Raw genomic sequence first — 23,992 nt, 5'->3', positions numbered from 1 at the left:
GTCATACAATCTAATGCATAGACATACAACTCCCCCCCCCGCCCCCGCCCTCCTGCCCTTTTCCATTATGTCCTGTTAACGTAGTCTTTTCTCTACTCCTTCTAACATACAAACCTATTTTCCAATCTCAGAGCATCTGTATTTTCATCCCTTGCTGGTCCACACATTGCAAAAGAGATTAAAACTTGTGTGCACTAAACATCATGATGCTTACATGCAAGAGGTATCTTGGGGGAGAACAGAGATGACTGAAGGGGCAAATGTGCAGTCTCTGCCCCAATTTCACACAATCTGGATGAAATTACTACAGAGTAGAGAAAATGCTACCTGATGAAAATGACAAGAAACAAGTGGGGGGTTAAGTGGGTTTCATTTGTTGCATATCCAGGTGAACAATAAAAAAAAAGAAAAAAAACACAGCTGTAAGAGCCAAACCCATACATACAGTTTTTCCAGGCAATTCATTCTCGAATCTGCCTTCATTCTTTTCCAGTAATTTCACAGAAAAATTCATGCGCATCCAGAATGAATAATCAAAATAGGGTATGGAGTCAGACGACACAATTTTTTTGCAAGTATTAGTGCCGCATAAGGAGCCGCAGAAGCACTCCAAGCAATCAAGTCTCCAATTTCTGACTTGGAAACCTGCGACTCAAATCTTTCTCCTCCTTTCAATGTAAAATAAACTAGTGAAAACACAGTGATCTTTTACTGACAGATTTCCAGCCCTTCTCTCGAGCAGGGAAATCTGAACGACTCTGAAACACTGCGTAAGAGGTTTGACATACAGAAAGTTGCTATATAGGTCCATATACAGGAAGCCCTGTTGTATAGTTCTTGGGATCTGTTGGTGAATTTGGATCAGCGTATGCATTTTTTTGTCTCCCCTAACAAGACAGAGTCAGGATTGACAGGCTCAGCCTAAACTCCTCCACTCCCCCAGGCCCATGGAGCAACTAAGCTATTAGTTGACGGATGGACAGTCAAATTTCTGTGAAACCCTCTTCTCCCTGAAGGATTCTTTATTTCGGTATAGTTACCCTTTGGCTGTATCTTTATTTTCTCCACCTGATCAGGACTGTCTTTTCTAAAACAGGCATCTTGTCTTTGACTTTCAATAAAATAATATTCAGTAATAACGTACAAAGCAAGGCTTATCAAGGGATCATTTTGACCGTGCAATCTCTAATATCAGAAGTTACAATTTCCTCTTCCCATTCCCTTTCTTCTTACTATAGAAGTCTGAGTTCACATCCTTTACAAAGAGAGATTCTCCCACAGGATTATCCAGGAAGAGAGAGAAAGTCTCGGGAGAGTTTCCTTCTGGCTGGCAGCCACTCCACCATCTGAGACTTGCTATCGCCCAGCCTCTGCAAGATCTCTTTTCTGTTGCTATCACAGATATCCTACTTTATACAGGAACTATCCCTTTATTTTTTCACTCTTTTCTTGTCCAGAGTAGACTTCAAGTAACGCAGATGCACACAATAACTACTAATACCTGAATTTCATGTTTACGCAGTGCAGTGCTCTGATATCATCTGAGAGTGCTACCCCACTGCAAAGCACTTCAAGATTCAACCCAAATGGAAAAGATGGGTTTTTTTCAGTAATGATTAATAACTTCTGCTTTTTATTTGCATCAAAACCACATATACTATATTTCCTGTTGAGCATAACAGTTTTTCCTTCTGCTCAGTGAATGGATCATAACAAATCATCTGTATACATTTACAGCAAACAGATGTAAGTGTGCTTTGTCTCCCGTTCTCCTGTTCCTGAGGAAAACAACCTGTTCTCCTGCCTCTCACAAAGCTTGAAAATAAAGTGTCATCAGCTGCTTTGGAACAAATAACAACAACATTCATTTTTCCTCAGGCAAATATAACTTGTACACCACTAATAATGTTTTCCCACTTTTTTTATCCTATTGTCATCTCTCAGCATAAAAGAATCTCAAATGAGTCTGTGTATGGTTGCACTCGATGATCTCAAAGGTCCCTTCCAACCATGAAGATTCTATGATTCTATGGATAATGTAGGAGGGAAGAAGTATCCATCAGCACTTAGCATTGGTAAGGAGCTAAGGAGAAGATGCTAAGTGATTGAAAGCATCACAAATCAAGCAACACTTAGGTTAAAGAAAAAAAAATAATAAATTGATCACCTGAAATCCTTCTCAGACCAAATTCTCTCCATGCCAAGGGTTTCATCTATCATGCCCATGCATACCCTCAGAAGCCAGAATTTTCTGCTCTTCCCTTTCTGTCACTGCATACTGGATTAAAGTCAGCACCACCCTAACAGCTCCCCACAGCCTGTCTGACTCCAGGATGGGCAGCAGCCAGCATTTGGCATCATATTCTGCAGCTATTAGCGCATCCCGAGAATAAAAGTGGAAGAATGAATCAGCTGTTTTCAGATCTTGGCCATTCGCAGAATAAAACTACAGGAGATACTGCTAATTAATGCATTCCTCCTTTTTCTGCTTCTCAGTTAAGCTTACAAAGGTTTTCCTGTTAACTCCCATTCTTTAAAATCCCTGCATACGTAGGGTTTTCCTATGATACAGTTCTCAAAAACACAGTTTTTAAAAAACGTTTTCTTGCTCTTCAACATCAACTGTATTTGTAGAGGATATTATAGCTCAGGGAAGAGGGAAAATAATAATAGATCTGAGACAGCAAGGACAGCATTCAAATAGCACCATTCTATAAGCAATAACAGTTTTATTTTCCTTTCTAAGGACAATATGAAGTTGTACCATAGGTATTCAAAGATGCTTAAAGGAAGGGGGAGCAAAATATTTCTTCTCCCTCCCTTAAAAAGACAAAAGGTGTCTCTGATTTTAGGGGATTGGTGTGGTGTGCATGGAAACAGCGTAACTACTGTTCACCCAGACCCAATGCAAATAGAAAGCACTAGAATACCCATTTATTTCCCCTCCAGCTGCTTCACCTGGGAGCTGAGCACGTTACATGCTGTGACCTCTCCTTGTCTTCTTCCAGGCATGGCTGAGGCTGTTGGCAACCCTCAGAGCAACCAGAGTCCAGGCAGACCTTAAAGAGATTTAGAGAGAAGCAGGTTTGGTAGCTGGGGGATTAGGCACTAAGCTCCACTGGCTGCAAGTGTATCATTAAGATGACTCATGCTGAGGAAGAACTGTAGTTTCTGGTGACTCACATGATGGCTAGTTTGGAGCTTAAGCTCTGTGTTCAATCCTTAGCCCGCAATCCCTTAAATAATCTTTTAATATGAAGTTTAGTTCATATACAGGGCCAGCAGAGCTCCCTTTGCTAAAATTAATTGGAAATGGATTGTGAAAAGGCACTCACATTAATCACCATGAACGGTAAAAAGAAAATATACTTCTTGGGGTGTTGGTTTTTTTTTTTTCATTTTATCTTTCTAAAGCATATCAGAAGGCCTGCTAACCAAAGTCTGCATGATTCAGTCAGAACAAGCAAAGACGTTTCAGAAACCTTTGTAAGCACACAGCAGCCCTGCAATCAGGGGAGGTAACAAATGTCCCATTTTAGGCTCAGTCAGAAAACAGCCCTTCACAAAACGCATCCCCTCATCCCCCTCCCCACAACACAGACAGATGGCTTCAAAGATGTGTGATATATGACATTTTGATTATAGATCACCTGCAGGTAGACCATGAGAGACCTCTCTGAAGAATAGGGAAGAACAGTTAAAAAAAAAAAAAAAGGCTGGTTTCTAATTTTCTGTCTGCTCAGATGGCACGGTTGAGAAACAGGAACAGAGAGCAGACGAAACGACAGGCCAATTAAAGTTGTTGTTCTGGCGGGATCTCATGCTCATGGCATCTCCCTTGCATCCTATGTCACCCTTTGTCCGAGGAAAAGCATCTCCTGCATCCCCGCTGAGTCAGCTCAGGGCTCCAGCCAGCGCACGTGGCCTTCAAGTTTGGCATTTGCTTCAACAACCTAACAACCTAATAAACAAACTTTAATCTTGCAGTAATGAATACTACTGGCAGCTTACTCTGGAGCAGCCTTTAATTAAAGCAATTTAGCCTCACTACTGGCCACAGCCAAATGATAGCCCGCACCACTGAGGTTTTACACTTGAGATCCTGTAGCTGAAGCTTTCAGAGCAAGCCACATAAGTGGAAAGAAATTGTATTTGTGGATTGAAGTGGGAAACTACTCCCAAAGGTTTGTGCATGCCACCTCACCCCAGATTACAGCAAAAGCCGGAGAACATTAATGAGTTTAGCCAGCTTTTGTGACTGCCCTCTGGAAGTTAACAGTGTTGGCACAGCTACTTTCAAGCAGCAGTGCTTGACCCTTGGCTGTCCCATGTCCCTTCTCTCTGTCCTGTCCAATATTCCCTGCAGCAGAGGGGCTTTTTCTCCTTATTATCGAATTACACTAAAGATGGCAGCAAAAATGCTCTACACTTTTTTTTTTCTTTTATACGCAGCTTGTTTGAAACAGATTATTATTTTTTTTTTTAAGTGAGGTTTGGGGATCAGAAAACAAAATAGTTCTCTTTCTAATAGTTCTCTTTCGGAAGAATTCTCCGCGTAACAGACAATGCCACAATTCATCATTGTTCTCTTGAGGTCCAAGATTTTTTGCTTCCTCATCTTCAAAGTGATTAAATTAACATATTGTATTACCTATTTTAAAGATTTTTAACTCCTATTACACTGAAAAAGAATACTGCAGATTGCAATGGTGGTCTGGGCAGCCTTCAGCAGCCTAAACAAGTGACTGCTGTAGGATAAAAACGCTGCCAGCACAAACGCTCCACAAGTCTGGGAGAAGACAGATGCTGCCATTTTATTAATCTCATCTATAAATGAGGCTTGTAATTAAATCCAGGAAGAAAAACAAGGACTGGTACAATGTGAAAAATGAAAAGACACGAAGTATTTTGAGGAAACCAATTTCCAATGAAAGTAGAACTATTGTAAATATAAAGTCTAAAGCTAAGGTAAAATTACAGTTAGACTTAAGATGTTGTAGAGAAAAACCTTAATGTTTTCCTCAAAGATGCACATACCAAAATTTTCTTGACTGATGCCATATTTAACCACTGCTAAGTGATCAGACTGTAAAATATTTAATCAATTAACTTCTTTGAAACATTTCCTAGCCAGAGAAAAGCAGTGCTGAGCTGTAATAACAGCTATCACATTTTTTAAACTGATAAATCGGATTAACTACTGTAGACATTTAAATTTGATAGCATAAGATAAGAACAGAAACATTAACATCCAGATACTTCTATCACCAAAGGAAAGTGCTAAATTTTTCAAACCAATATTCCCATGGCAACTTTGTTACCATCAACAATGAATATGAGACAATGGCACACGTCAAGTGTGAAAGATATGAGTGAGAGAGAGAGTATCTAATGCTTGCAATTTTTTAATTCATGGAATGTCAGAAAATAATAGCTGTATTCCTACAGAGAAGAAAATGTGTGCTCTATAACAGGAACCCCTCTGCATCCATTAGAGTAGGCATACCCCGGAAAAGTTTACTCAGAGGTTATGGAATAGTCACTTCTATTAGATTTCTAAATTTGAGAAGATAGCCATCTATCTGGAATTGTCTAGGAACAGGGTAATCTCACACGACACTAGCGTATGGACTAGACAATGCATCTCCTTCGATTTTAGGATGCTAAATTACTTGGACCTCTTGCCCTCTTGTTATTCCCACTGACAGAGCCTGTACCTATAGACTTTAAAACTAGAAAAATAACGTAACGAGTAACTCAGTGCATTACTCATCCTTCTTCACGTGTATGTTTTATGGACCTATGAAACTTCAAAGAACATTTTAGGAAATATTAGAAAATAATAATTAAAACTATATTATTAATAGGTATTTTCAGAATTTGTCTTCTGGTCTAGTATTTCTGTCTCTCCCAGTTTTCTAGTCTAAGACATTGCCAAGCAGCCAGTGAATTTCTTCTGTGTTAGTAAAAGTCTTTTGACCTTCTGCCCAATAATCAAATTAACTTTCTCTTTCCCACATTACTATAAATCCATTTCCCTAGAGACTCAAACATAATTACCTCATGCTGTAAAATCGAGACATTTCAGCAACAAAATCGTTAAGTCAATTCATTGTCTAGGGGTAGATCCATGTATCTACTTCAAAAATTTTAGTATTTTTGCAAGTGAGAAAGATCATAAAAACTGCAGCATTTGTTCCTTGTCTTTGTGTATTTACTTATGTCTCTATTTACAACAGGTAATTTTTTGGTCCATTCTCATCTTTAGTCTCCAGATTTGAGGATATTAGTCAAGATCTGCAGGGCCAAGAATCACAGCTATTTTCAACAGCTTTCAACTCCTGGCATATTTGGGTTGTTTCACTGCTGGGTACCATTCTTCACCAAGTCACTACAAAGATCTAGGTGGTTTCAGTCATGGACAGGGACAGCTGTAAGAATATCCTGGCCTTCCTGCCTAAACACACGCAGTAGCTAGTACAGCACTGGGGTTTCAGTATCAGTATGCCCCCGGGCAGGGCGCAGTCGGTGGGGCTCAGTGACTTGGGAGGTGGCACTCCTTGCCATTTGCAAAGCTCTTCTGCAAGCAAGTGGCATGCACACAACCCCGCCTGCAGCCTGGAGCACTAACCAGGGTAGGCAAACAGTTCATGAGACTTTCAAGGTTTTAGCCATCCTGGCATGTTCTTGACAGCCAGCACTGAGGTTTCCATCAACAGCTACCAGAAGACATTAATGTTTGCCTTAGTGGCCTTACTTTGCACTTAAAATTTGTTTCCTCTGAAAAAAACCAACACATAGTAGTGATGAAATTTGTATAGAAGTGTTAAGCATAAAGATCATTTTAGGCCAAAACATACCTTTATATATATACATTCCAAAATGTGTGTGTGTATATATATATATAATGTGTGTGCGTGTGTATATATATGTATATATAGGACATATAGATACATTTTTTGTCTGGCTTTGTAGAGAAGGGGAAGGAAGGAATTGGAAAATGGTTCTTCCTTTAGTCTGAAGAGAACCTTTCCAATAATCTTTGCTCTTTCATGGAACACTTTAATGCCACTAAGCTTGATGTACTCCTGTAGAGGTATGGCAGGTGTAATTACAGGCACAAAGGAAAAAAGGTTCAGAGAATGTTTTTCTTTTGACCCTTATCTTTAGCTAAATATCATGCTATGGGGCTTCCCCCCCAATAATGTAAGCAAAATAGTTTTATTATGAATAACCGCTGGACTTTTTGCCACTATATTTGGTTGTAGGTAGCAACACAGAGTTTGGAATAAGATTATTCCATAGTAGACTTCTGGGTCGTTATTTGACCCTCAGATGACGGCACAAACAGACTGGACCCCAGAACACACCCCAGGCAGGGGTACTCGTGTTCCCACACAGCCCTGAGCACCCTCAACATCTCGCTACTACACAGAACTCTCCATTGCTATTTGTGTGGCACCGTGGTACCCATTTCCAAGCAATTTTGAGTGAGTTCAAGTGGCAGCTGAAGCAGAGGAGAGACACTATAGTTTAGTCAATATTATAATCATAAAAATTGAATGGAGGACAAAGTCCACAGACACAAAAGACCCCCAGCACAACACAGCCTCACATGCAGAGGTCTGAAAACGTAGCCAAATCGAAGCCCCGTTGCTGCTCAAGATAAGCAGCCTGAAGAGCAGAGCACCTTTTCAGTATCTGTCCCTTCTGAGGGGGACAGGTGTGTTTTTTTCCCCAAAGGGCTTTAGGTCCTCTGAACCCATAGCAGTAGTACTGAGAACATGACAATTTTACTTAAGTATTTCCCTATTTTCCACTTCAGACAGTAGGTTGAACGCTCAGGACAGATTACAAGGAGTTAAAGCTACTGTGGCTAAAGCAGTTTTATAACCAGTAAGACTGCTAGCTGTTGTGGATGCCAGGCATCTTTGCTACAGTACTCAGCACTTCCCAGTTTCTTCCTCAGTCAGATACAGGGGTGGAAAAAATCTAGCATCAACCCATAGTGATGCAAATTCAATTGTACTTGTAATAATAGGTATCGTCTTTCACACCTTATTTCATAGGTATCCTTTTCTTCTGGACCGAAATAAATTATATTTGAGTCCTTTTCTCGTAGCTTGTTCAGTGTTTTGAATCCTGATATAAAGGGAGAGTATCATTATGCACCATTGTTACGGTGGTAATGGGAGTAGTTCCAACAGCGTGCAGCTTACCTGTGATGGTTTTGTATTAATGCACTGGTCAGAGCACGTTGCATAGCCAAAAAAGGAAGTAAATTCCTTTTGTGAAATTTTACATTCAATAACTTTATGAAATTTCACGCTCTTGATGAAAACATGGCCAAATTGTCTTTACACTAAAACTACCCAAAATAGTTACTATCCATTTACAAAGGTATTTATTCCCCATTCCCCAAAACATTAGGTGACCTTTATTTGTTCACCTTTCCTGACCCCTGCAGAGTTAAATGTCATTGCATTGCCATACCAGAAAGCTCTAGTTTGTAGTATCTCCGCATCTTCTGAAATTAAAATTTTGTTGCAAATGCCAAGAGAAGTGTCATGTTTATATATAATATTGCACTCCAATAAGAGTCTAAGTAATTTGGATTTTAAAATATGATATGGGCAGATTATTGCTTTATGATCCAGCTCCTCCCAAAGTTGATAACACTCCTTCGCACTCCCTAGATTACGCCTCTCTTTTCCCCATTGAAAAGCCAGCTCTGCAAACTTTACAACTTCTCTAGCTGTTTCTGTAGCTATTGGCAGGCTGAAGTGCCATGCATATCATCCAGTGCTATACTTTCACAGAGGGAAGCAATTGGTTTTGGGGCAGTCTATCTGTGAGAGGGTATTCTCTACAACTACCCTGTCTCTGCTAACAGTCAGGGTGAATTTTTAGCAGAGAACAGACTACAGAAGGGTTGCAGCAATATAAGATTTATTTATTTTCTCCCCATAGTCACATGCCCACATTGTTTTTCCTACACATCTACATAAAAATCACTGGTTTTTTGGTCAATACTTTTGCTTTTTTGTTTCCCATGGTTTTGAGACGTTTATCCAAAGTGATATATTTCATGTGTGTCTCCAGGGTCTTTCACAATCAGGAATTTAGAAGAAAAATGTGAGCGGAAACAGGGAAAAATACTCTTGGAGGCAACAATTCCAATGTTATGCACCAGATGAAGCTAACAAAGTGACAGCAGTTTTCACATAATATGTAATATTTTTCAGCATTCTACTATAATTTAAATGCTCGTTTTGCTGCACCAAGTACACCCAACAGTTTCTGATACCAACAGAAGAGGGTGTCTATCCTCTGTGCTTTGCAGAATCAGCAAAACAGTGACTGATCATTTAAATTGCCTTATTTCTTTATGATATAATTTTGGTGAAAAAGAAGACTTTAAAGGCAGAAGGTAATAGGCAAACCATATAGGCAGAAATATCTTGCCTATTTTTGTGTTACGTAGCATTTCTTTTAAATGCAAGACTTAAGTAGGTCAAATTAGCATTGAAATACCTTATTTGTAATGATGATTTTGCTAATAACTTCCAAGATTACTTTGATCACTTTGACATCCTCTATATTAGACTTCAGACTTCCATTTATATATTTATCTGTTTTTTGCGCTTAGGCAGACCTTCTTATTAAGAAGAAAGCCTCAGTTTGACATTGCTACTTAAAAAAAAAAACACCTTTAACATTTAGATTATCTACACTGTAAAATAAAAATTCAAATTACTGTCACAAAATCTAATGGGATCACATCGTTTAAATTCAATGAAAAACTAAGGTCATACTGCTCAGGCAATAAAAGTTTAAAGTAGGAACATTGAAAGAAATAAACCAGAATGAAAACAGGCAGTAAAACATTCTGAGGAGAAACGTGGATTGTTTTCTTTTTTTCTTACTTAGAAGACAGACTTAGAAGATACTTAGAAGCCCTCCCGAAGGGCTTCTTTTATGAGGGAGGCGCTGGCTCCGCCCCGCTCCTCCTCAGCTGTCACCACCCCCCAGAAGCACCGGGTACCGGCTGGGCCTCGCCGCTTTTCCCGGCTTGAAAAGCCTCGAAAACGAGCCCCTTTGCCGGCCTTTTTTGCCGCGATTCCCTTCCCCGGTGCGCACTTACCCGCACTGGAGCTGGTCTCCTCAGCGAGCGACCACTGGCGTGTTTACGCCCCGTTTAAATCTGCCGCCGGGGGTGGTGGCTCCGCCCTCGGCCCCTCAGCTGCCTCCGCCCCCCGGAAGCGCCGGGTGCCGGCTGGGCCTGGCCGCTTTTCCCGGCTTGGAAAAGCCTCGGAAGGGAGCCCCTGGCCGACCCTTTTTTGCCGCGATTCCCTTCCCCAGTACAGACTTACCTGCACTGGAGCTGGTCTCCTCGGCGAGCAAACAAGCAGCGAGTGGATGTTCCCTGGGTGTGACCCGCGGAACCGCCCGGCAGCGCCGGGGGAGGGCGTGCGTCGGCGAGGCGGCACCAGCGGCGGGCAGCCACCGCAGAGCGCGGCGCGGGACGGGTGACCGCGAGGGGAGGAACAAGAGGCAGGCTGGCAGGCTAGGTAGACCGCAAAGAAAACACAGTCTCCCCTCGGTCTGTAGCCAAAGCCAGAAGGAATAAGGCGACCCAAACGGACCTGACGGAGAGACGTGCAGCCGTCCAGGCGACGGGCTGCATGGAATGTCTGTCACTCTGGCAGGAGGACAGCAAAGACAGCGCCTGTGTGCGCTGCGACCAGGTAAATGGTCTGCTCAGGCTGGTGGCTGAGCTTAAGGAAGAAGTGGAAAGGCTGAGGAGCATTCGGGAGTGTGAAAGGGAGATTGATCGGTGGAGCCACAGCCTGCCATCCTTAGGGAAAAAGCAGCAGGCGGAGGCTCCACGGGAGGCAGAGGATGCCCTGCCCTCTTGTCACCGGGCAGAAGGAGGGGAACTAGGAGAGGGTGGGGGGGAATGGAAGCAGGTACCTGCTCGGGGCAGCAGGAGAGCCCCCTCCAGACCTCCCATGCCCCCCCAGGTGCCCGTACAGAACAGATACGGGCCTCTGGAGATGATGAGGGAACTAAGGATGCTGATAAAGCCCCATCCAGGGAGTCACCAAAGCAGCCAGCTCCACGCATGAAGACTGCTTCTGTGAAGAGCAGGAGGAGGGCAATAGTCATAGGGGGCTCCGTTCTGAGGGGAACTGAGGGTCCCATATGCAGGCCGGACCCTTCCCACAGGGAGGTCTGCTGCCTCCCTGGGGCCCGTGTTAGGGATATAACCAGGAAGCTTCCTGGCCTGATGTGGCCCTCAGATTATTAACCTCTTTTGATCTCACAGGCAGACAGTGAGGAGCTGGAGAGTAGAAGTCTGAGGGCAATGAAGAAAGATTTCAGGGCCTTGGGACGGCTTGTCAAGGGTTCGGGAGCACAAATTGTGTTCTCCTCTGCCCTTCCAGTTTTGGGGACTGACGGATGGGTGAACAAGAAAATCGGACAGATCAACACCTGGCTCCAAAACTGGTGCTACGAGCAGGACTTTGGGTTCAGCGATCATAGTTTGATCTGCAGGACACCGGGCCTGCTTGCTGAGAATGGGAAAACCCTATCCCGAAAGGGGAAAAGGGTCCTAGGCCAAGAGTTAGCAAGGCTCACGGACAGGGCTTTAAACTAGAAACAAAGGGGGAAGGGGATAAAACCAGGCCCACAAGTAATGAGCCTAGGGATAAAGGGCCAAGGATGGGGGTGAAATCGGTAGCCCAGCTCAAGTGCATCTACACGAATGCACGTAGCATGGGCAACAAATGGGATGAGCTGGAAGCCATTGTGCAGCAGGACAGCTATGATGTAGTTGCCGTCACAGAAACGTGGTAGGATGACTGTCACGACTGGAATGCTGCGATGGATGGCTATAAGCTCTTCAGAAGGGATAGGCAAGGAAGGAGAGGCGGGGGTGTGGCTCTGTACATTAGGGAATGTTTTGATCGTATAGAGCTAGATTCCAGTGATGATAAAGTCGAGTGTTTATGGGTAAGGATAAAGGGGAAGGGAAATAAGGGAGATGTTGTGCTGGGAGTATGCTATAGACCACCCGACCAGGATGAGGAGACAGGTGAAGTATTCTATAAGCAGCTGGCTGAAGTCTCGCAATCGCCAGCCCTTGCTCTGGTTGGGGACTTCAATCTGCCGGGTATCTGCTGGAAATATAACACAGCAGAGAGCAGGCAGGCTAGGAGGTTCCTCGAGTGCATGGAAGATAACTTCCTGACACAACTGGCAGGAAGTTTGACACAACAGGGGAAGAGCCTTGCTAGACCTACTGTTAACAGACAGTGAAGGACTAGTGGGAGATGTGGTGGTCGGAGGTCGTCTTGGGTTTAGTGATCATGAAATAGTCAAGTTTTCAATACATAGCGATGTAAGGAGGGGGGTTAGCAAAACCTCCACCTTGGACTTCCGGAGGGCGGACTTTGGCTTGTTCAGAACACTGGTTGAGTGAGTCCCTTGGGAGACAGTCCTGAAGGGCAAAGGGGTCCAGGAAGGCTGGACGCTCTTCAAGAAGGAAATCTTAAAGGCCTAGGGGCAGGCTGTCCCCAAGTGACGCAAGTCTAAAGGGTGGGGAAAATGGCCAGTTTGGATGAATAAGGAACTTCTGATGGGACTTAGGAATAAAAGGAGGCTTTACCACCTTTGGAAGAAGGGACAGGCAAAGCAGGAGTAGTACAGAGCTCTCGTTAGGTTATACAGAGAGAAAATTAGGAAGGCAAAAGCCCAGCTGGAGCTCAACTTGACCACTAACATTAAGGACAACCAAAAAAGCTTTTATAAATACATCAACAAAAAGAGAGCCAGGGAGAGTCTCCATCCCTTCCTGGATGCAGGGGGGGAAAGTTGCAACCAAGGACGAGGAGAAGGCTGAGATACTGAATGCCTTCTTTGCCTCCGTCTTCACTAGTCAGACCAGCTATCCCCAGGGTGTTCAGCCTCCTGAGCTGGAAGATAAGGATGGAGAGCAGAACAACCCACCCATAATCCAGGAGGAAGTAGTCAATGATCTGCTTCTGCACCTAGACACACATAAGTCTGTCTATGGGGCCAGATGGGATTCACCCAAGAGTACTCAGGGAGCTGGTGGGAGAGCTCACCAAGCCTCTCTCCATCCCTTATCAACAGTCTTGGTCAACAGGGGAGGTACCAGATGACTGGAGGGTGGCTAATGTGACACCCATCTACAAGAAGGGTCGGAAGGAGGATCCGGGAAACTACAGGCCTGTCAGCCTGACCTCGGTACCAGGAAAGATCATGGAGAGGATCATCTTGAGTGAGTTCTCATGGCAAGTGCAGGGCAGCCAAGGGATCAGGGCCAGCCAGCATGGGTTTAGGAAAGGGAGGTCATGCTTAACCAACCTGATCTCTTTCTATGACCATGTGACCCGCCTTCTGGACGCAGGGAAGGCTGCGGACATTGTCTATCTGGACTTTGGTAAGGTCTTCGACACCGTCCCCCATAGCATTCTCCTGGAGAAGCTGGCGAATCATGGCATAGACAAGTGTACTCTTCACTGGGTTAAAAACTGGCTGGATGGCCGTGCCAGAGAGTTGTGATTAATGGGGTGAAATCCTCTTGGTGGCCGGTCACCAGTGGTGTCCCTCAGGGCTCAGTTTTGGGGCCAGTTTTGTTTAATATCTTTATCAATGATCTGGATGAGGGGATTGAGTGCACCCTCAGTAAGTTTGCAGAAGACACCAAACTAGGTGGGAGTGTTGATCTGCTGGAGGGTAGGAAGGCTCTACAGAGGGACCTGGACAGGCTGGATCGATGGGCCAGGGCCAAGTGCCGGGTCCTGCATTTTGGTCGCAACAACCCCAAGCAGCGCTACAGGCTTGGGGCAGAGTGGCTGGAAATCTGCCCAGCAGAAAAGGACCTGGGGGTGCTGGTGGACGGCCAGCTTAACATGAGCCAGCAGTGTGCCCAGGTGGCCAAGAAGGCCAACAGCATTCTGGCTTGTATCAGGAATAGTGTGGCCCAGCAGGAGTAGGGAAGTGACCGTGCCTCTGTACTCGGCACTGGTGAGGCCTCACCTCGAGTACTGTGTTCAGTTCTGGGCCCCTCTGTACAAGAGGGACATTGAAGTGCTGGAGCGTGTCCAGAGGAGAGCTACCAGGCTGGTGAGGGGTCTGGAGACCAGGTCATATGAGGAGAGGCTGAGGGAGCTGGGCATGTTTAGCTTGGAGAAGAGGGGGCTGAGGGGAGACCTCATGGCCCTCTACAACTACCTGAAAGGAGGTTGGAGAGAGGTGGGTGTTGGCCTCTTCTCCCAGGTGAATAATGACAGGACCAGAGGAAATGGTCTGAAGTTGCAGCAGGGGAGGTTTACATTAGATATTAGGGAGAATTACTTTACTGAAAGAGTGGTCAGGCACTGGACCAGCCTGCCCAGGGAGGTGGTTGAGTCACCATCCCTAGAGGTATTTAAGAAACGTCTAGATTTGGCACTTCAGGGCATGCTCTAGTGGCAGAGATTGTAGGGGTTTGGTTGGATTCAATGATCTCAAAGGTCCTTTCCAACCATGAAGATTCTGTGATTCTGTGATATAGGTGGCAGTAGGGCACATATGAAAAGTGCTCAGCATTGGAATCACTCCACGGACTACTTTCTGTTGGCTTCAGCTGAAGGAAATTACGGTAAAGTTGAATGGAAAAAAACCTCCTCAATACCTAAGAGCTGCCTTTATGTCCCAACTTCCCTTTGGGCCAAGAAGATTAAGCAGAAAGACATCATAGAAAAGGAAATAGCAAAAAAGGAAAAAGACTGCCCCCCACTAACACAACAGCCTCTTCTAAATGGCTCAGTCAAGAACAACGTCTCCTTACGAATTTTTCTTGTAGCAGTGCTGATTTTACACTCCAAAACAAGCAATACCCATCAATACTGGTTAATATGTAAAATATTCAGGCTGTGTCCACCTGCTCTGGTCTATACATTCAGACCATCCTAAGCACCATACCTCTGAAACATCACTTCTGCAGCAGCCTGGAAGACCACCAGCTACTGCCCCACAACTGCTGGTCTAAGCCCAGCATCCCCAAACCCCACAAGGTCAGGAAATCGAGTACTGCATTCAATATCCTTTTTTTAATAACGATGAGGAGCGCGGGGCCTCCCCAGTTAGTACTCCAAAGCTGCCAGTTCTCTGCCAGCACTTACTCACACTAAAGAGTAGCATCGTGTTGTTTGTAAATGGTGAACAATTGCCTAATTCTTCCCTACTATGTTCACATACATCTGCAGAATGCAATATCTGGGTGAGAAGCATCAGAGAATCAAAATGTTTTTAAGTAATAATTCACCCTGCAGGAAACAGAGCTTCACCTGCCTGTCTTGGGGGCTAAAAGAATAAGCCACAGAGTACAGAAATAAATTAGAATTATCAACATCCTGGCAGAAGTGAGGTTCAACAGAAATAATAGTTTCAGTCTTTCCTTACCTTAGAAGCAACAATAATATTGTCACATACCTTTCCCAAATAGTTACAGTTCTTCCTTTACAAAGACACCTAAGGGCTCATTCCATTTTAAACATATTTTATTAATGAGTTATTCCAATGAACAACTTGATATTATCTACTTCTTCCTGTGCTTTCAAAGAAAGGGCTATCAAACTATTTTGCAAAGCAGCCTCAGTTAATATACTTCCAAGGGTTTTTTAATGTGTCATGTCCGGTGATAAATATCTCTATCTCCACTAAGTCAGAAAAGAAGCCAAATACTTTAAGATGACTGTTTGAATATTTGCATACTTTGAAAAATAGATGACAACACAAGTTGTACCTAAATAGAAGAATACAGCGATGCAGATAGAACAGATTGTTTTCAATATGTAACACTAGAAAATAGCAAATTTTTATTTCCTGGAAAAAATAAAGCTTTCTCAGTTCCTAATTAACTTGGGTCATCTTTAGATGGAAAGCATCTTGTCTAATATGGTGGACTGTAAACAAATATAATGAGTGGAATTTTTCAGATGACAATATCCCTTTTCACAAAACAACTTAAGAGACATTAGGAAATTGAGAACACTAGCAAAAAATCTTTCAGTAGCAGCTGGGGTACATCTGTGTAATGTAACAGCAAAACTGATGGAGTGTTATATTTTTCCACACAGTCTGCATGGCCTTGTACAATAACGAATTCTTTAGGTACTCTGATTAATGCATGAATATTGCTGAGGAATTGACCAAAATAATTTAAAAGGAGAGCGGAGGGAAAGGGAGGAGAGTATTCATTCAAGCTTAAAAATAAATTTCTCCTGAGCCATGTTTACTTACCCACATTAATGTTTTTGGGTCACACTATAATCAACCCTCAAAAAGTATATATTAATTTTGAATGCAAGAAGGCTGATGAATTTCAAATACTACATTTAACAATAATATATGAACAATCGAAACTACAAAACCAGCGCATCTAGGGCAGGACAAAGCTAAATCTGCCAGACAATTTCAGTACATTCCTACTTCTATCCCTATCAGGGTTTCATGTTGCACTTTTGTCTTCAGCAGGGGTTAAGAGTTGTTACTGGTTTCTCTGTAATAGCTGAGCTCAACTGTAAATTTAAAGCTGGACCATTATTTCTTCAGGTGTCCAGTAATGACCCAGATCTGTTTATCACCACCATCATCCACAGAGAAAAGCCTTTTGAATACACCATACTTAAAAACTATGTGGACTGTTTATTCTGGTTTTTAATGTGACCTATCTTGACTGTTTGGTTTCAGCGCATCACTGGCTGCCTGATTTTATTACTATGGTTTTCAATAACCACAGCATCGCCAAATACAGTAATAGCATTTCTTGAAAACATACCTCATAATTTATAATTGACTTTGGAAAAATTCTTCAGTTGTTTTGATTTTGCATCTTCAAGTTGTTTTTTTTCTGCAGTACTCAACACCTTGTTTACTTTTAAACCATTAGTTCACGTGTCCTGCAGCCTGCAGGTAAATTATAGACTTGGAATCATCAGAGCAGCCTGGACTGACCCAGATTATATCAATAGTCTGAAAAGCTATACAACACTTCCCATTAAAAAGTTTGTGTGCTTGTTTAAGAAATTAGTAGGACTAATTAAAATCAATGTTTTTTCTGATCCTTTCCCACAGACCTCCTATTCTTATTCAAGCATTCACATCTCTCATTGCCATGCTGTTTTGCTGCTACAGTTACAGGCTGCACTGGTCCCTTAGATAAATTCATGGCGTGTTTCCGCGAACAGAAGTAATGCATGTCTTTGTTAGAAGACATACAAGAAAAATGAAATACTGTCAGGAATCTAAATAGCTGCACTTCATCTTTAAGTATTTCTGTTTATTAAGAAGTGGTGCAGAGAGTGCCCTGAACTCCAAGCCAGTAAAATCCACATGTGGTCTTATCAGTCTGGCACCAGCAAATATATAACCACAGGATGCAGTGTCTCATGTAAACTAATTAGATCTACTGCAAGTGATTCAATTTGGCGCATTGCAATTGAAAGCAGACATACAGCTTCCAGACTTGGGCAGGAAGAGGAGGGAGTTGGAGTAGGAGTAGGGGATGAGAGGCAGCATCCTCTATCAGTGCAAAAGGACATAGTTTACCTGTTGGGCAGTCCTACCGTACACAGTTTAAATATAACTAAGGCTTAGGATGTTATATTAAAAGGAAAGTTGTTCATTAACTAGTTATCTTAGTTTACAAAGGCAACCAGACTTGGAAACTCAAATTGTGGAAGAGGTAAACTTGAAGTTCCTATCTGGAGTTCCTATCCCTCAGCTTCTGAAAACAGCTTAGTTTATAGTATGGGAAGACATTTCAGACAGAAGTGAATGAATAAAGCGAATGAATAAGAAAGAAATAAGGGATAAATAAGAAAGAGCTAGAAACAGAAAACATTAGTCACCAGAACTGAAATGCTAGTCATATAAGTCATTCCTTGTGGGGATAACAGACAAATGCAAAGTCACACTGAGCTGGATGTTGTAAAGAAATTAAAAAAAAAAAAAAAAAGGAGGGGGGGAAGGCTCTTCAGCTGAATATTTCCATAAGACAGACATCAAAGAAAGAAGAAAAATTTTTCTGCCTATTAGGCATAGGATAAATCATGTTGTGAAAATAAGACAAGTAATTTGCTTCAGATTTCAATAGGATCAAGATGATGATATCTCAGGGGAAAGAAACCTAAACAGGTGAAATAATGGAAATACAGGACAAAGAAAAGGATATCATTACAACTGAAGGATAAAAAAAAATGCAATGCGTGATAAATTCAACAATCTATGCATAAAATTGCAGATCCAGCAGCAAGTTTTTTTTAACAAATGATCAAAATCATGGAGAGTTCCATGTGTAAAGACTAACAATGTAAGCACTTATATTTAGGTGGGAAGAGGGATAGGAGAGTGATCTGGATCATATACATATGGCTCTTCAACTGATTGCTTTAGTATGTCAGTTTTAATTTCTCAAAGAAAAGGATGTAGGTTTCCATCCTTTCCAGTACAACTTAACTCTGATAAACACCTGCCAAGGACTGTGTGTTTATATGACGACTGTCACTGCGTGCAAATATCACTAATAATCTTACGTTATCTTGTAAGCCAATTAAACTGAAACATAAAAGGTAAATGGGCAAAAGTAAATGTTGGTGTGTTAGAAGTGCTGCACTGGCAGACGTTTATAGCTGTACTCAAGATATTGATTGCCAGTTTTAGGAAGAAAGTCAGATATCAAGTTATCAAGTCAGGTTGTTATATATACTTCAAACAAACTTGGGATATAATGATTTTAGGTTTGGGTGGTTTGGGTTTTTTTCTGGTTTTGATTATTTATTTCTTTTTGAGAAACAGGGTGTTAAGCACTGGACAAACCCAGGTGTTTCTGGTACTAAAGTAGAGCATGTATCTTTATGCCAGTCAACTTTCATTCTAGAAGGTAATTTCTATGAAAAAAAGCAGAAGGAAAACAAAAGGTGAAGACATCAACCAGAATTGTATTTGAAGACAATATTGATGCTTCCCCAAATTGTTCAGTTTCTCACAGGTTGCTTTACTTATTTTCCAATTTGAGCAATGTAAAATAGATGTGGTTGCTGGCACTTACAAAGCTGCTGCCCTCCACCACCCCAAATGAAATGAACTTACGTAACAGAAGAAATCGATATTCACATGAAATTTTACAGGCAAAACTATTTTTGACTCGGATATGGATGATCCAGTCATAGATAAAATAAGTAGAGATTTTTTTCAGTCACGTCGAGAAGGTAGTTTTAGTAGCTGTTATACATTTAATATTATGTATTTTATATAAGCTTCTGTAAAAGACTTGAAGGATACTGTAGATTTGAAATTTCAATGTGGATGTTAACAAAAATAGCCATGGGCTTTTGTTTTGTCTTGAACAAAATCTGTCACCTAAAGCTCATGAAAAATGCGACAGATCTGCACATTGATATTCAACTGCTGTACATCACAGATATTTATTTTTTTTTTAGTGGAATGAAAATACATACGCTCATGTGATTTTTCTACTCAAATATGAAATGTTACCTACCATATATTTTTATTATGAAAAATTAACTAGATTAAACCTAAAAAAATAATTACCCAGACTTCACTAAAATAACAAATTAGTCTGTCTGGGTTGCACATCTCAAGTAAATTTTCCTTCCCCCAAGCCTAAATAAACAGTGGTGACAGTTTTGCCACAGTGACATTCGTAACTGGCTTCAGGCACTAAGTTTTTTGATCGCTGCAGCTGATGCGGTAGATTCAACCTGAGATACGAGAAGTTAAAATAAACAGGGTGTGATGGACCTGATGAAACGGGCATCTGGAAAAAACACTAAGATCATGTTAAAAAAGGATATTAACCAATACAAACCTTCAAAAAGACTGTGCTTCAAAAAACATGTATTAATAGATTTTAGCTTCACTGGCTAAATTAATTTACTGGTATTGAAACAGAATTTCAATATTTATAATTAGATTTAGCTATGACCGGTACTCTTTGAATCCGGCTATTTCTACCAATGTTTCTTCTTTAGAGTATATAACTAAAAGTCAAAAGTACATTATTCAAATCCTTAGAGTTGCTTGGAAATTCCCGTAACAAGTAAGACCTTAACTCAGCTTCCTCCCAAGTCAGTGCAAAGTCTTTCTAACTAGGAAAAAGTCTTGCAACTAGGAAAAGAAGGCGTACTTGGTTCATTTTTACCAGTTGTGTCAATGTTTCTGACATGGAAAAATTTTCCATTGCATCGATCAGTGTAGGCAGGGGAATTGCCAAAGAATCCAGTTATGGCCCTATGAGTTATGAAAGAATCTGCATTTGTCAATGCAAGAAGCAGGATATTGATGTGGGCACATTGGCTGCATTTGGGCTTTACCCATTCACTGTGTTGACAATTTCTGGATTTTGCTGATCTTAAAACTTGTATTTCACAAAGCTTCAGTTAAGCTTAAAATTTTTGTAGATGGCAGGAATCTCAGTCACAGGGATCTCAGGTTAGAAATAACTCGCTGCGATTTCCAGGTTAAGAAACTGAAGCCGAGAATCACTTGGGAAGTTCTTTTTAGCAAGATTATCATTGCCACACTTTTGGAGCTTTGGTGGAATATGGAAGAAAAGCTGTTTCTAAAAAGCATCACCTTTATAAAACCGTTAATGTGGGACAATGTATACTGCAGCACAGACAGATCAGGACCAGCTGATGCTTTTCTACTTGATTTGCACTTTCCTAGTTCGAGGTGATGCTGTGTTACTGGCATTGATGGCTCAAAGATCAGATGTAGTGTGAAAACTGTGTGTTCATGAGGTCAAGGGTATGAGATCTAAGCAGAAAAAATACGTAGATAAATATATGAAAATAACATTCAGAAATATACAGTTACAATCACAGATATGTTTCCACTAATGCTTCTTTTGTTCCAGTTGGAAATCTTGTTGATTAAATAAAGCTGTGCATAAAGATCAGTTATGAAGGATGCTACAGATGAACGGTATCAGACCAGAAACAGAATCTTAATAAATTGTGAATGCAATTTATTATTATATATTAAAATTTAACCAGATTAGTCTCTTTCTAATGATGTATGCTAACAATTTGGCCCCATAGTCCCTCCCATGATATTACTGTCACAATGCTACTTGATTTATATGGTATTAAGCAGCAGTTGAAAGACAGACATATTAGAGATGCCACTGTCTCTAATCAGAGCTTCAAGAGAACTGAGTCTTTCCTCAATTGCATTGTAATACTTCTATCAGACCTTTTACAGCTGAAGTCTTAGAGCTAAAATACAAATGGTAGTTGCTTGCTTCATCTCTTATAGCAAAGGAATCAATAAAAAAAATAGCAGGCACATGGATAAACCCACTGTCTTTCAATATTTGCCTGAATTTATTTGACATCGCCTCTTTAATACCAGGTTGAGTTTGGCCTTATGACCATTTAAGATAAGAAAGAAAAAGAACTTCACATCATGGAGCCACATGGGGGTCTCCAGCACCACAGCTCCAGGCTTACAAGGAAGGTCAAGGTAGAGAGGTACCACTATAGCATGCAAATGAGTTGTATGACTTCATCCATGTTAATCACACAATTGCCAATACTAAAGACACCGATTTTTTTTTTTTTTTTAAATTATAATAAATCTATTCTTCTGACTTTAAAACAACTCATCTTTCTCCCTGGCCTTAACCACCTACAGAGGTCTGCAGTGTAACTCCCGCATTGCACATGGAAATATTACTATCGTGTGCAGCATCAGCAGAGAGATTTAGGTTTCATTTTGGCTGAAGGTACTAATCTACTTCAGCAATAACAAACAGCCTGCTCAGGCCTGAGCCACGGGATAACACCACAATTCTTCATTGTAAAAAGTTCTGGTTGCAAATGGGAAGGAAAAATACAGATTAGTTATCCAATTAATAACCCAGAACACCTCTGGCACTTGAGATTTGTGCTTGCATTGTGGTGTGTAAATGAAGACCCCTCCCAGCGTTACTGGCACTTCTATCCCTGAACACTCTGGAGCATCTGCCAGGACGAGAGCTCTATGAGCGAGACATCTCTCTCCATGTCTTAACTGTTTGTCACAGGTCATCTATAAATTAAGGTGACCTGGGAGAACGAAGCCATCCCTTATATTGATATATGAAGATAAGACGTTATTGAAATGGCCTAATAAATATTTAATACACAGACAGTTGCTTTGATAGTGTCCTCAGTTGAAGCCTCTCCTCCCTGCCCTTCAGATCCGACTTCCACCAAAATCACTTGAATACAGGTGTTACAATTTTCTCATATTCAGTCCTAACTCAAAAGGCATTAAAATAAAACCTTCAAAAAAAAAAAAAAAAGCAGAAAGGAAAGCTTTATACTCTAAGAATGACACCTACGGTCAGAGTAACTTCCTTCCCGCCGCCAAGGCAACAAACACTTCTGCTTTCCTTTTCCCTTTCCCTGACTCAAGGGTTATTTTACTGATTTCACAACACCTTTCTCTTAACCTGCCTTTAAAAGCAAGCTTATTTCTCCCCCCAGTTGCTACATGCTTTCACTGTACAATCATAGGAGAGTATTTCAGCTTTGGGAGAGGCAAAGCTATTCATTCCCTAAAGCCACCATATGGCTGTGGTGGCGTAAACACTCCCTGTTGCATCGGTCTCCACATAGGTTGCCACCCCAGATAAAAAGAGTATGTCCAGTTCTCTAGTCAATGGTATTAATTTTACATGTATTCCAGTGAATGCCAACATTTTCTATTTCCCCATGCGGGATGTTGTTACAGTATCCGTACTTACAGAAGGATGTCTCAACACCTATCCCTTCCACTTCTGGTTTTCATCCCTACACCTCGAAGCATCTATGAGGGACAACATCACTGACATTTTTTCCCTATTCTATCCACCAGAAAAGCTGTCACCCAGGCAAGAAAGTGACCCATTCAATAGTTTAAAGGTTGAGCTGGAAACACATCTCTGTAAGATGGATGCTCTACTCACATTTCAACAGTGAAGAAAAGGGAGCAATGGATTTTCCAGGTGCCGCTTTCATCACACTGTACGGATTCAGTGGGTATCTGGCAGATAAATTTGGTGAAAGTGGCTCTGGCCTCACAACCGCATCCATCAGCACAGACCTTTTCACCCCAGTGGAGCTTCATCGACTGCAGAGAAATTTCATAAAGGCAGCATATTACAAAACCATGGGTGTTATTAAAAATAAGTGGATTTGTCTGAGAGTAAGCACATATTTCACGACAACACAGCAATATTTAAAGAACATTTTTTTCTTTGCTCTCTTTCAGAAGAAGGATATTATTTGTTTTATAATGTAGCTCAAAATACCTCTTTAAAAACCATAAGGTACTATGGAAGCTGACACATTCACGATGAATAGCTTCTCCTTCAGATTAATTTCTGTTTTATTCTCTAAGTGGAGCACACAGCAGCAAGCTTTATACAGAAGTGATCTAAAAGTAGACGGTTTTAAGAGGAGGACTGTTGTCTTGCACAGCTCTGAAGGAACGGTAAGGCTGCTCTCTAAATATGGATAAGTGGGATTTAAAAAAAACCAAACCACAAATCAAAGAACTGAGGTGTATCAGGAACATTTATGACAGATAAGTACTATACATAGTTAAATATGTGAGAGACATCCCTCCTTTCCAAACCAAAATAACAGAAGCAATTATGCCAGGTTTTGGACTTATATTCATGCCCTTGAGTATTTTTTTTTAAAGAAAGCTGGTTTCAAGTCATATGCAGTTAAAAATTTTAAAACATAGTAAAAAAATGGCCATGTCACACTTTATAACCTGTATTTAAAATGACCATTTATCTCCCTTGAAAGCCATATTTTAACAATCGGAACAGAGAAACCATACCTTTAATTCACAATGAATTTTCGCCATTGAGCATCATAAAATTCCTGAAACATACAGTTTAAGGAGAAATGTCGGC

At 41.4% G+C, this 23,992-nt stretch overlaps 1 protein-coding gene across 1 annotated transcript in view; it reads right to left on the bottom strand.

The window, feature by feature from the left end:
* The window catches only part of ZNF804A (zinc finger protein 804A), a 229,848-nt gene that overhangs the window by 174,172 nt on the left and 31,684 nt on the right, over positions 1-23,992 (bottom strand). Inside the window, exon 3 of the mRNA XM_074594336.1 lies at positions 23,033-23,196. The gene's annotated coding sequence lies outside the window, so the exon portion shown is untranslated. The remainder of the gene's footprint in view (positions 1-23,032; positions 23,197-23,992) is intronic.

This window comes from Larus michahellis, chromosome 7, assembly GCF_964199755.1.
Source record: "Larus michahellis chromosome 7, bLarMic1.1, whole genome shotgun sequence".
NCBI classification, from domain to species: Eukaryota; Metazoa; Chordata; class Aves; order Charadriiformes; family Laridae; genus Larus; species Larus michahellis.
Note: the sequence above shows the minus strand (reverse complement) of the source record. Positions and strands in the feature narration are given on the sequence as shown.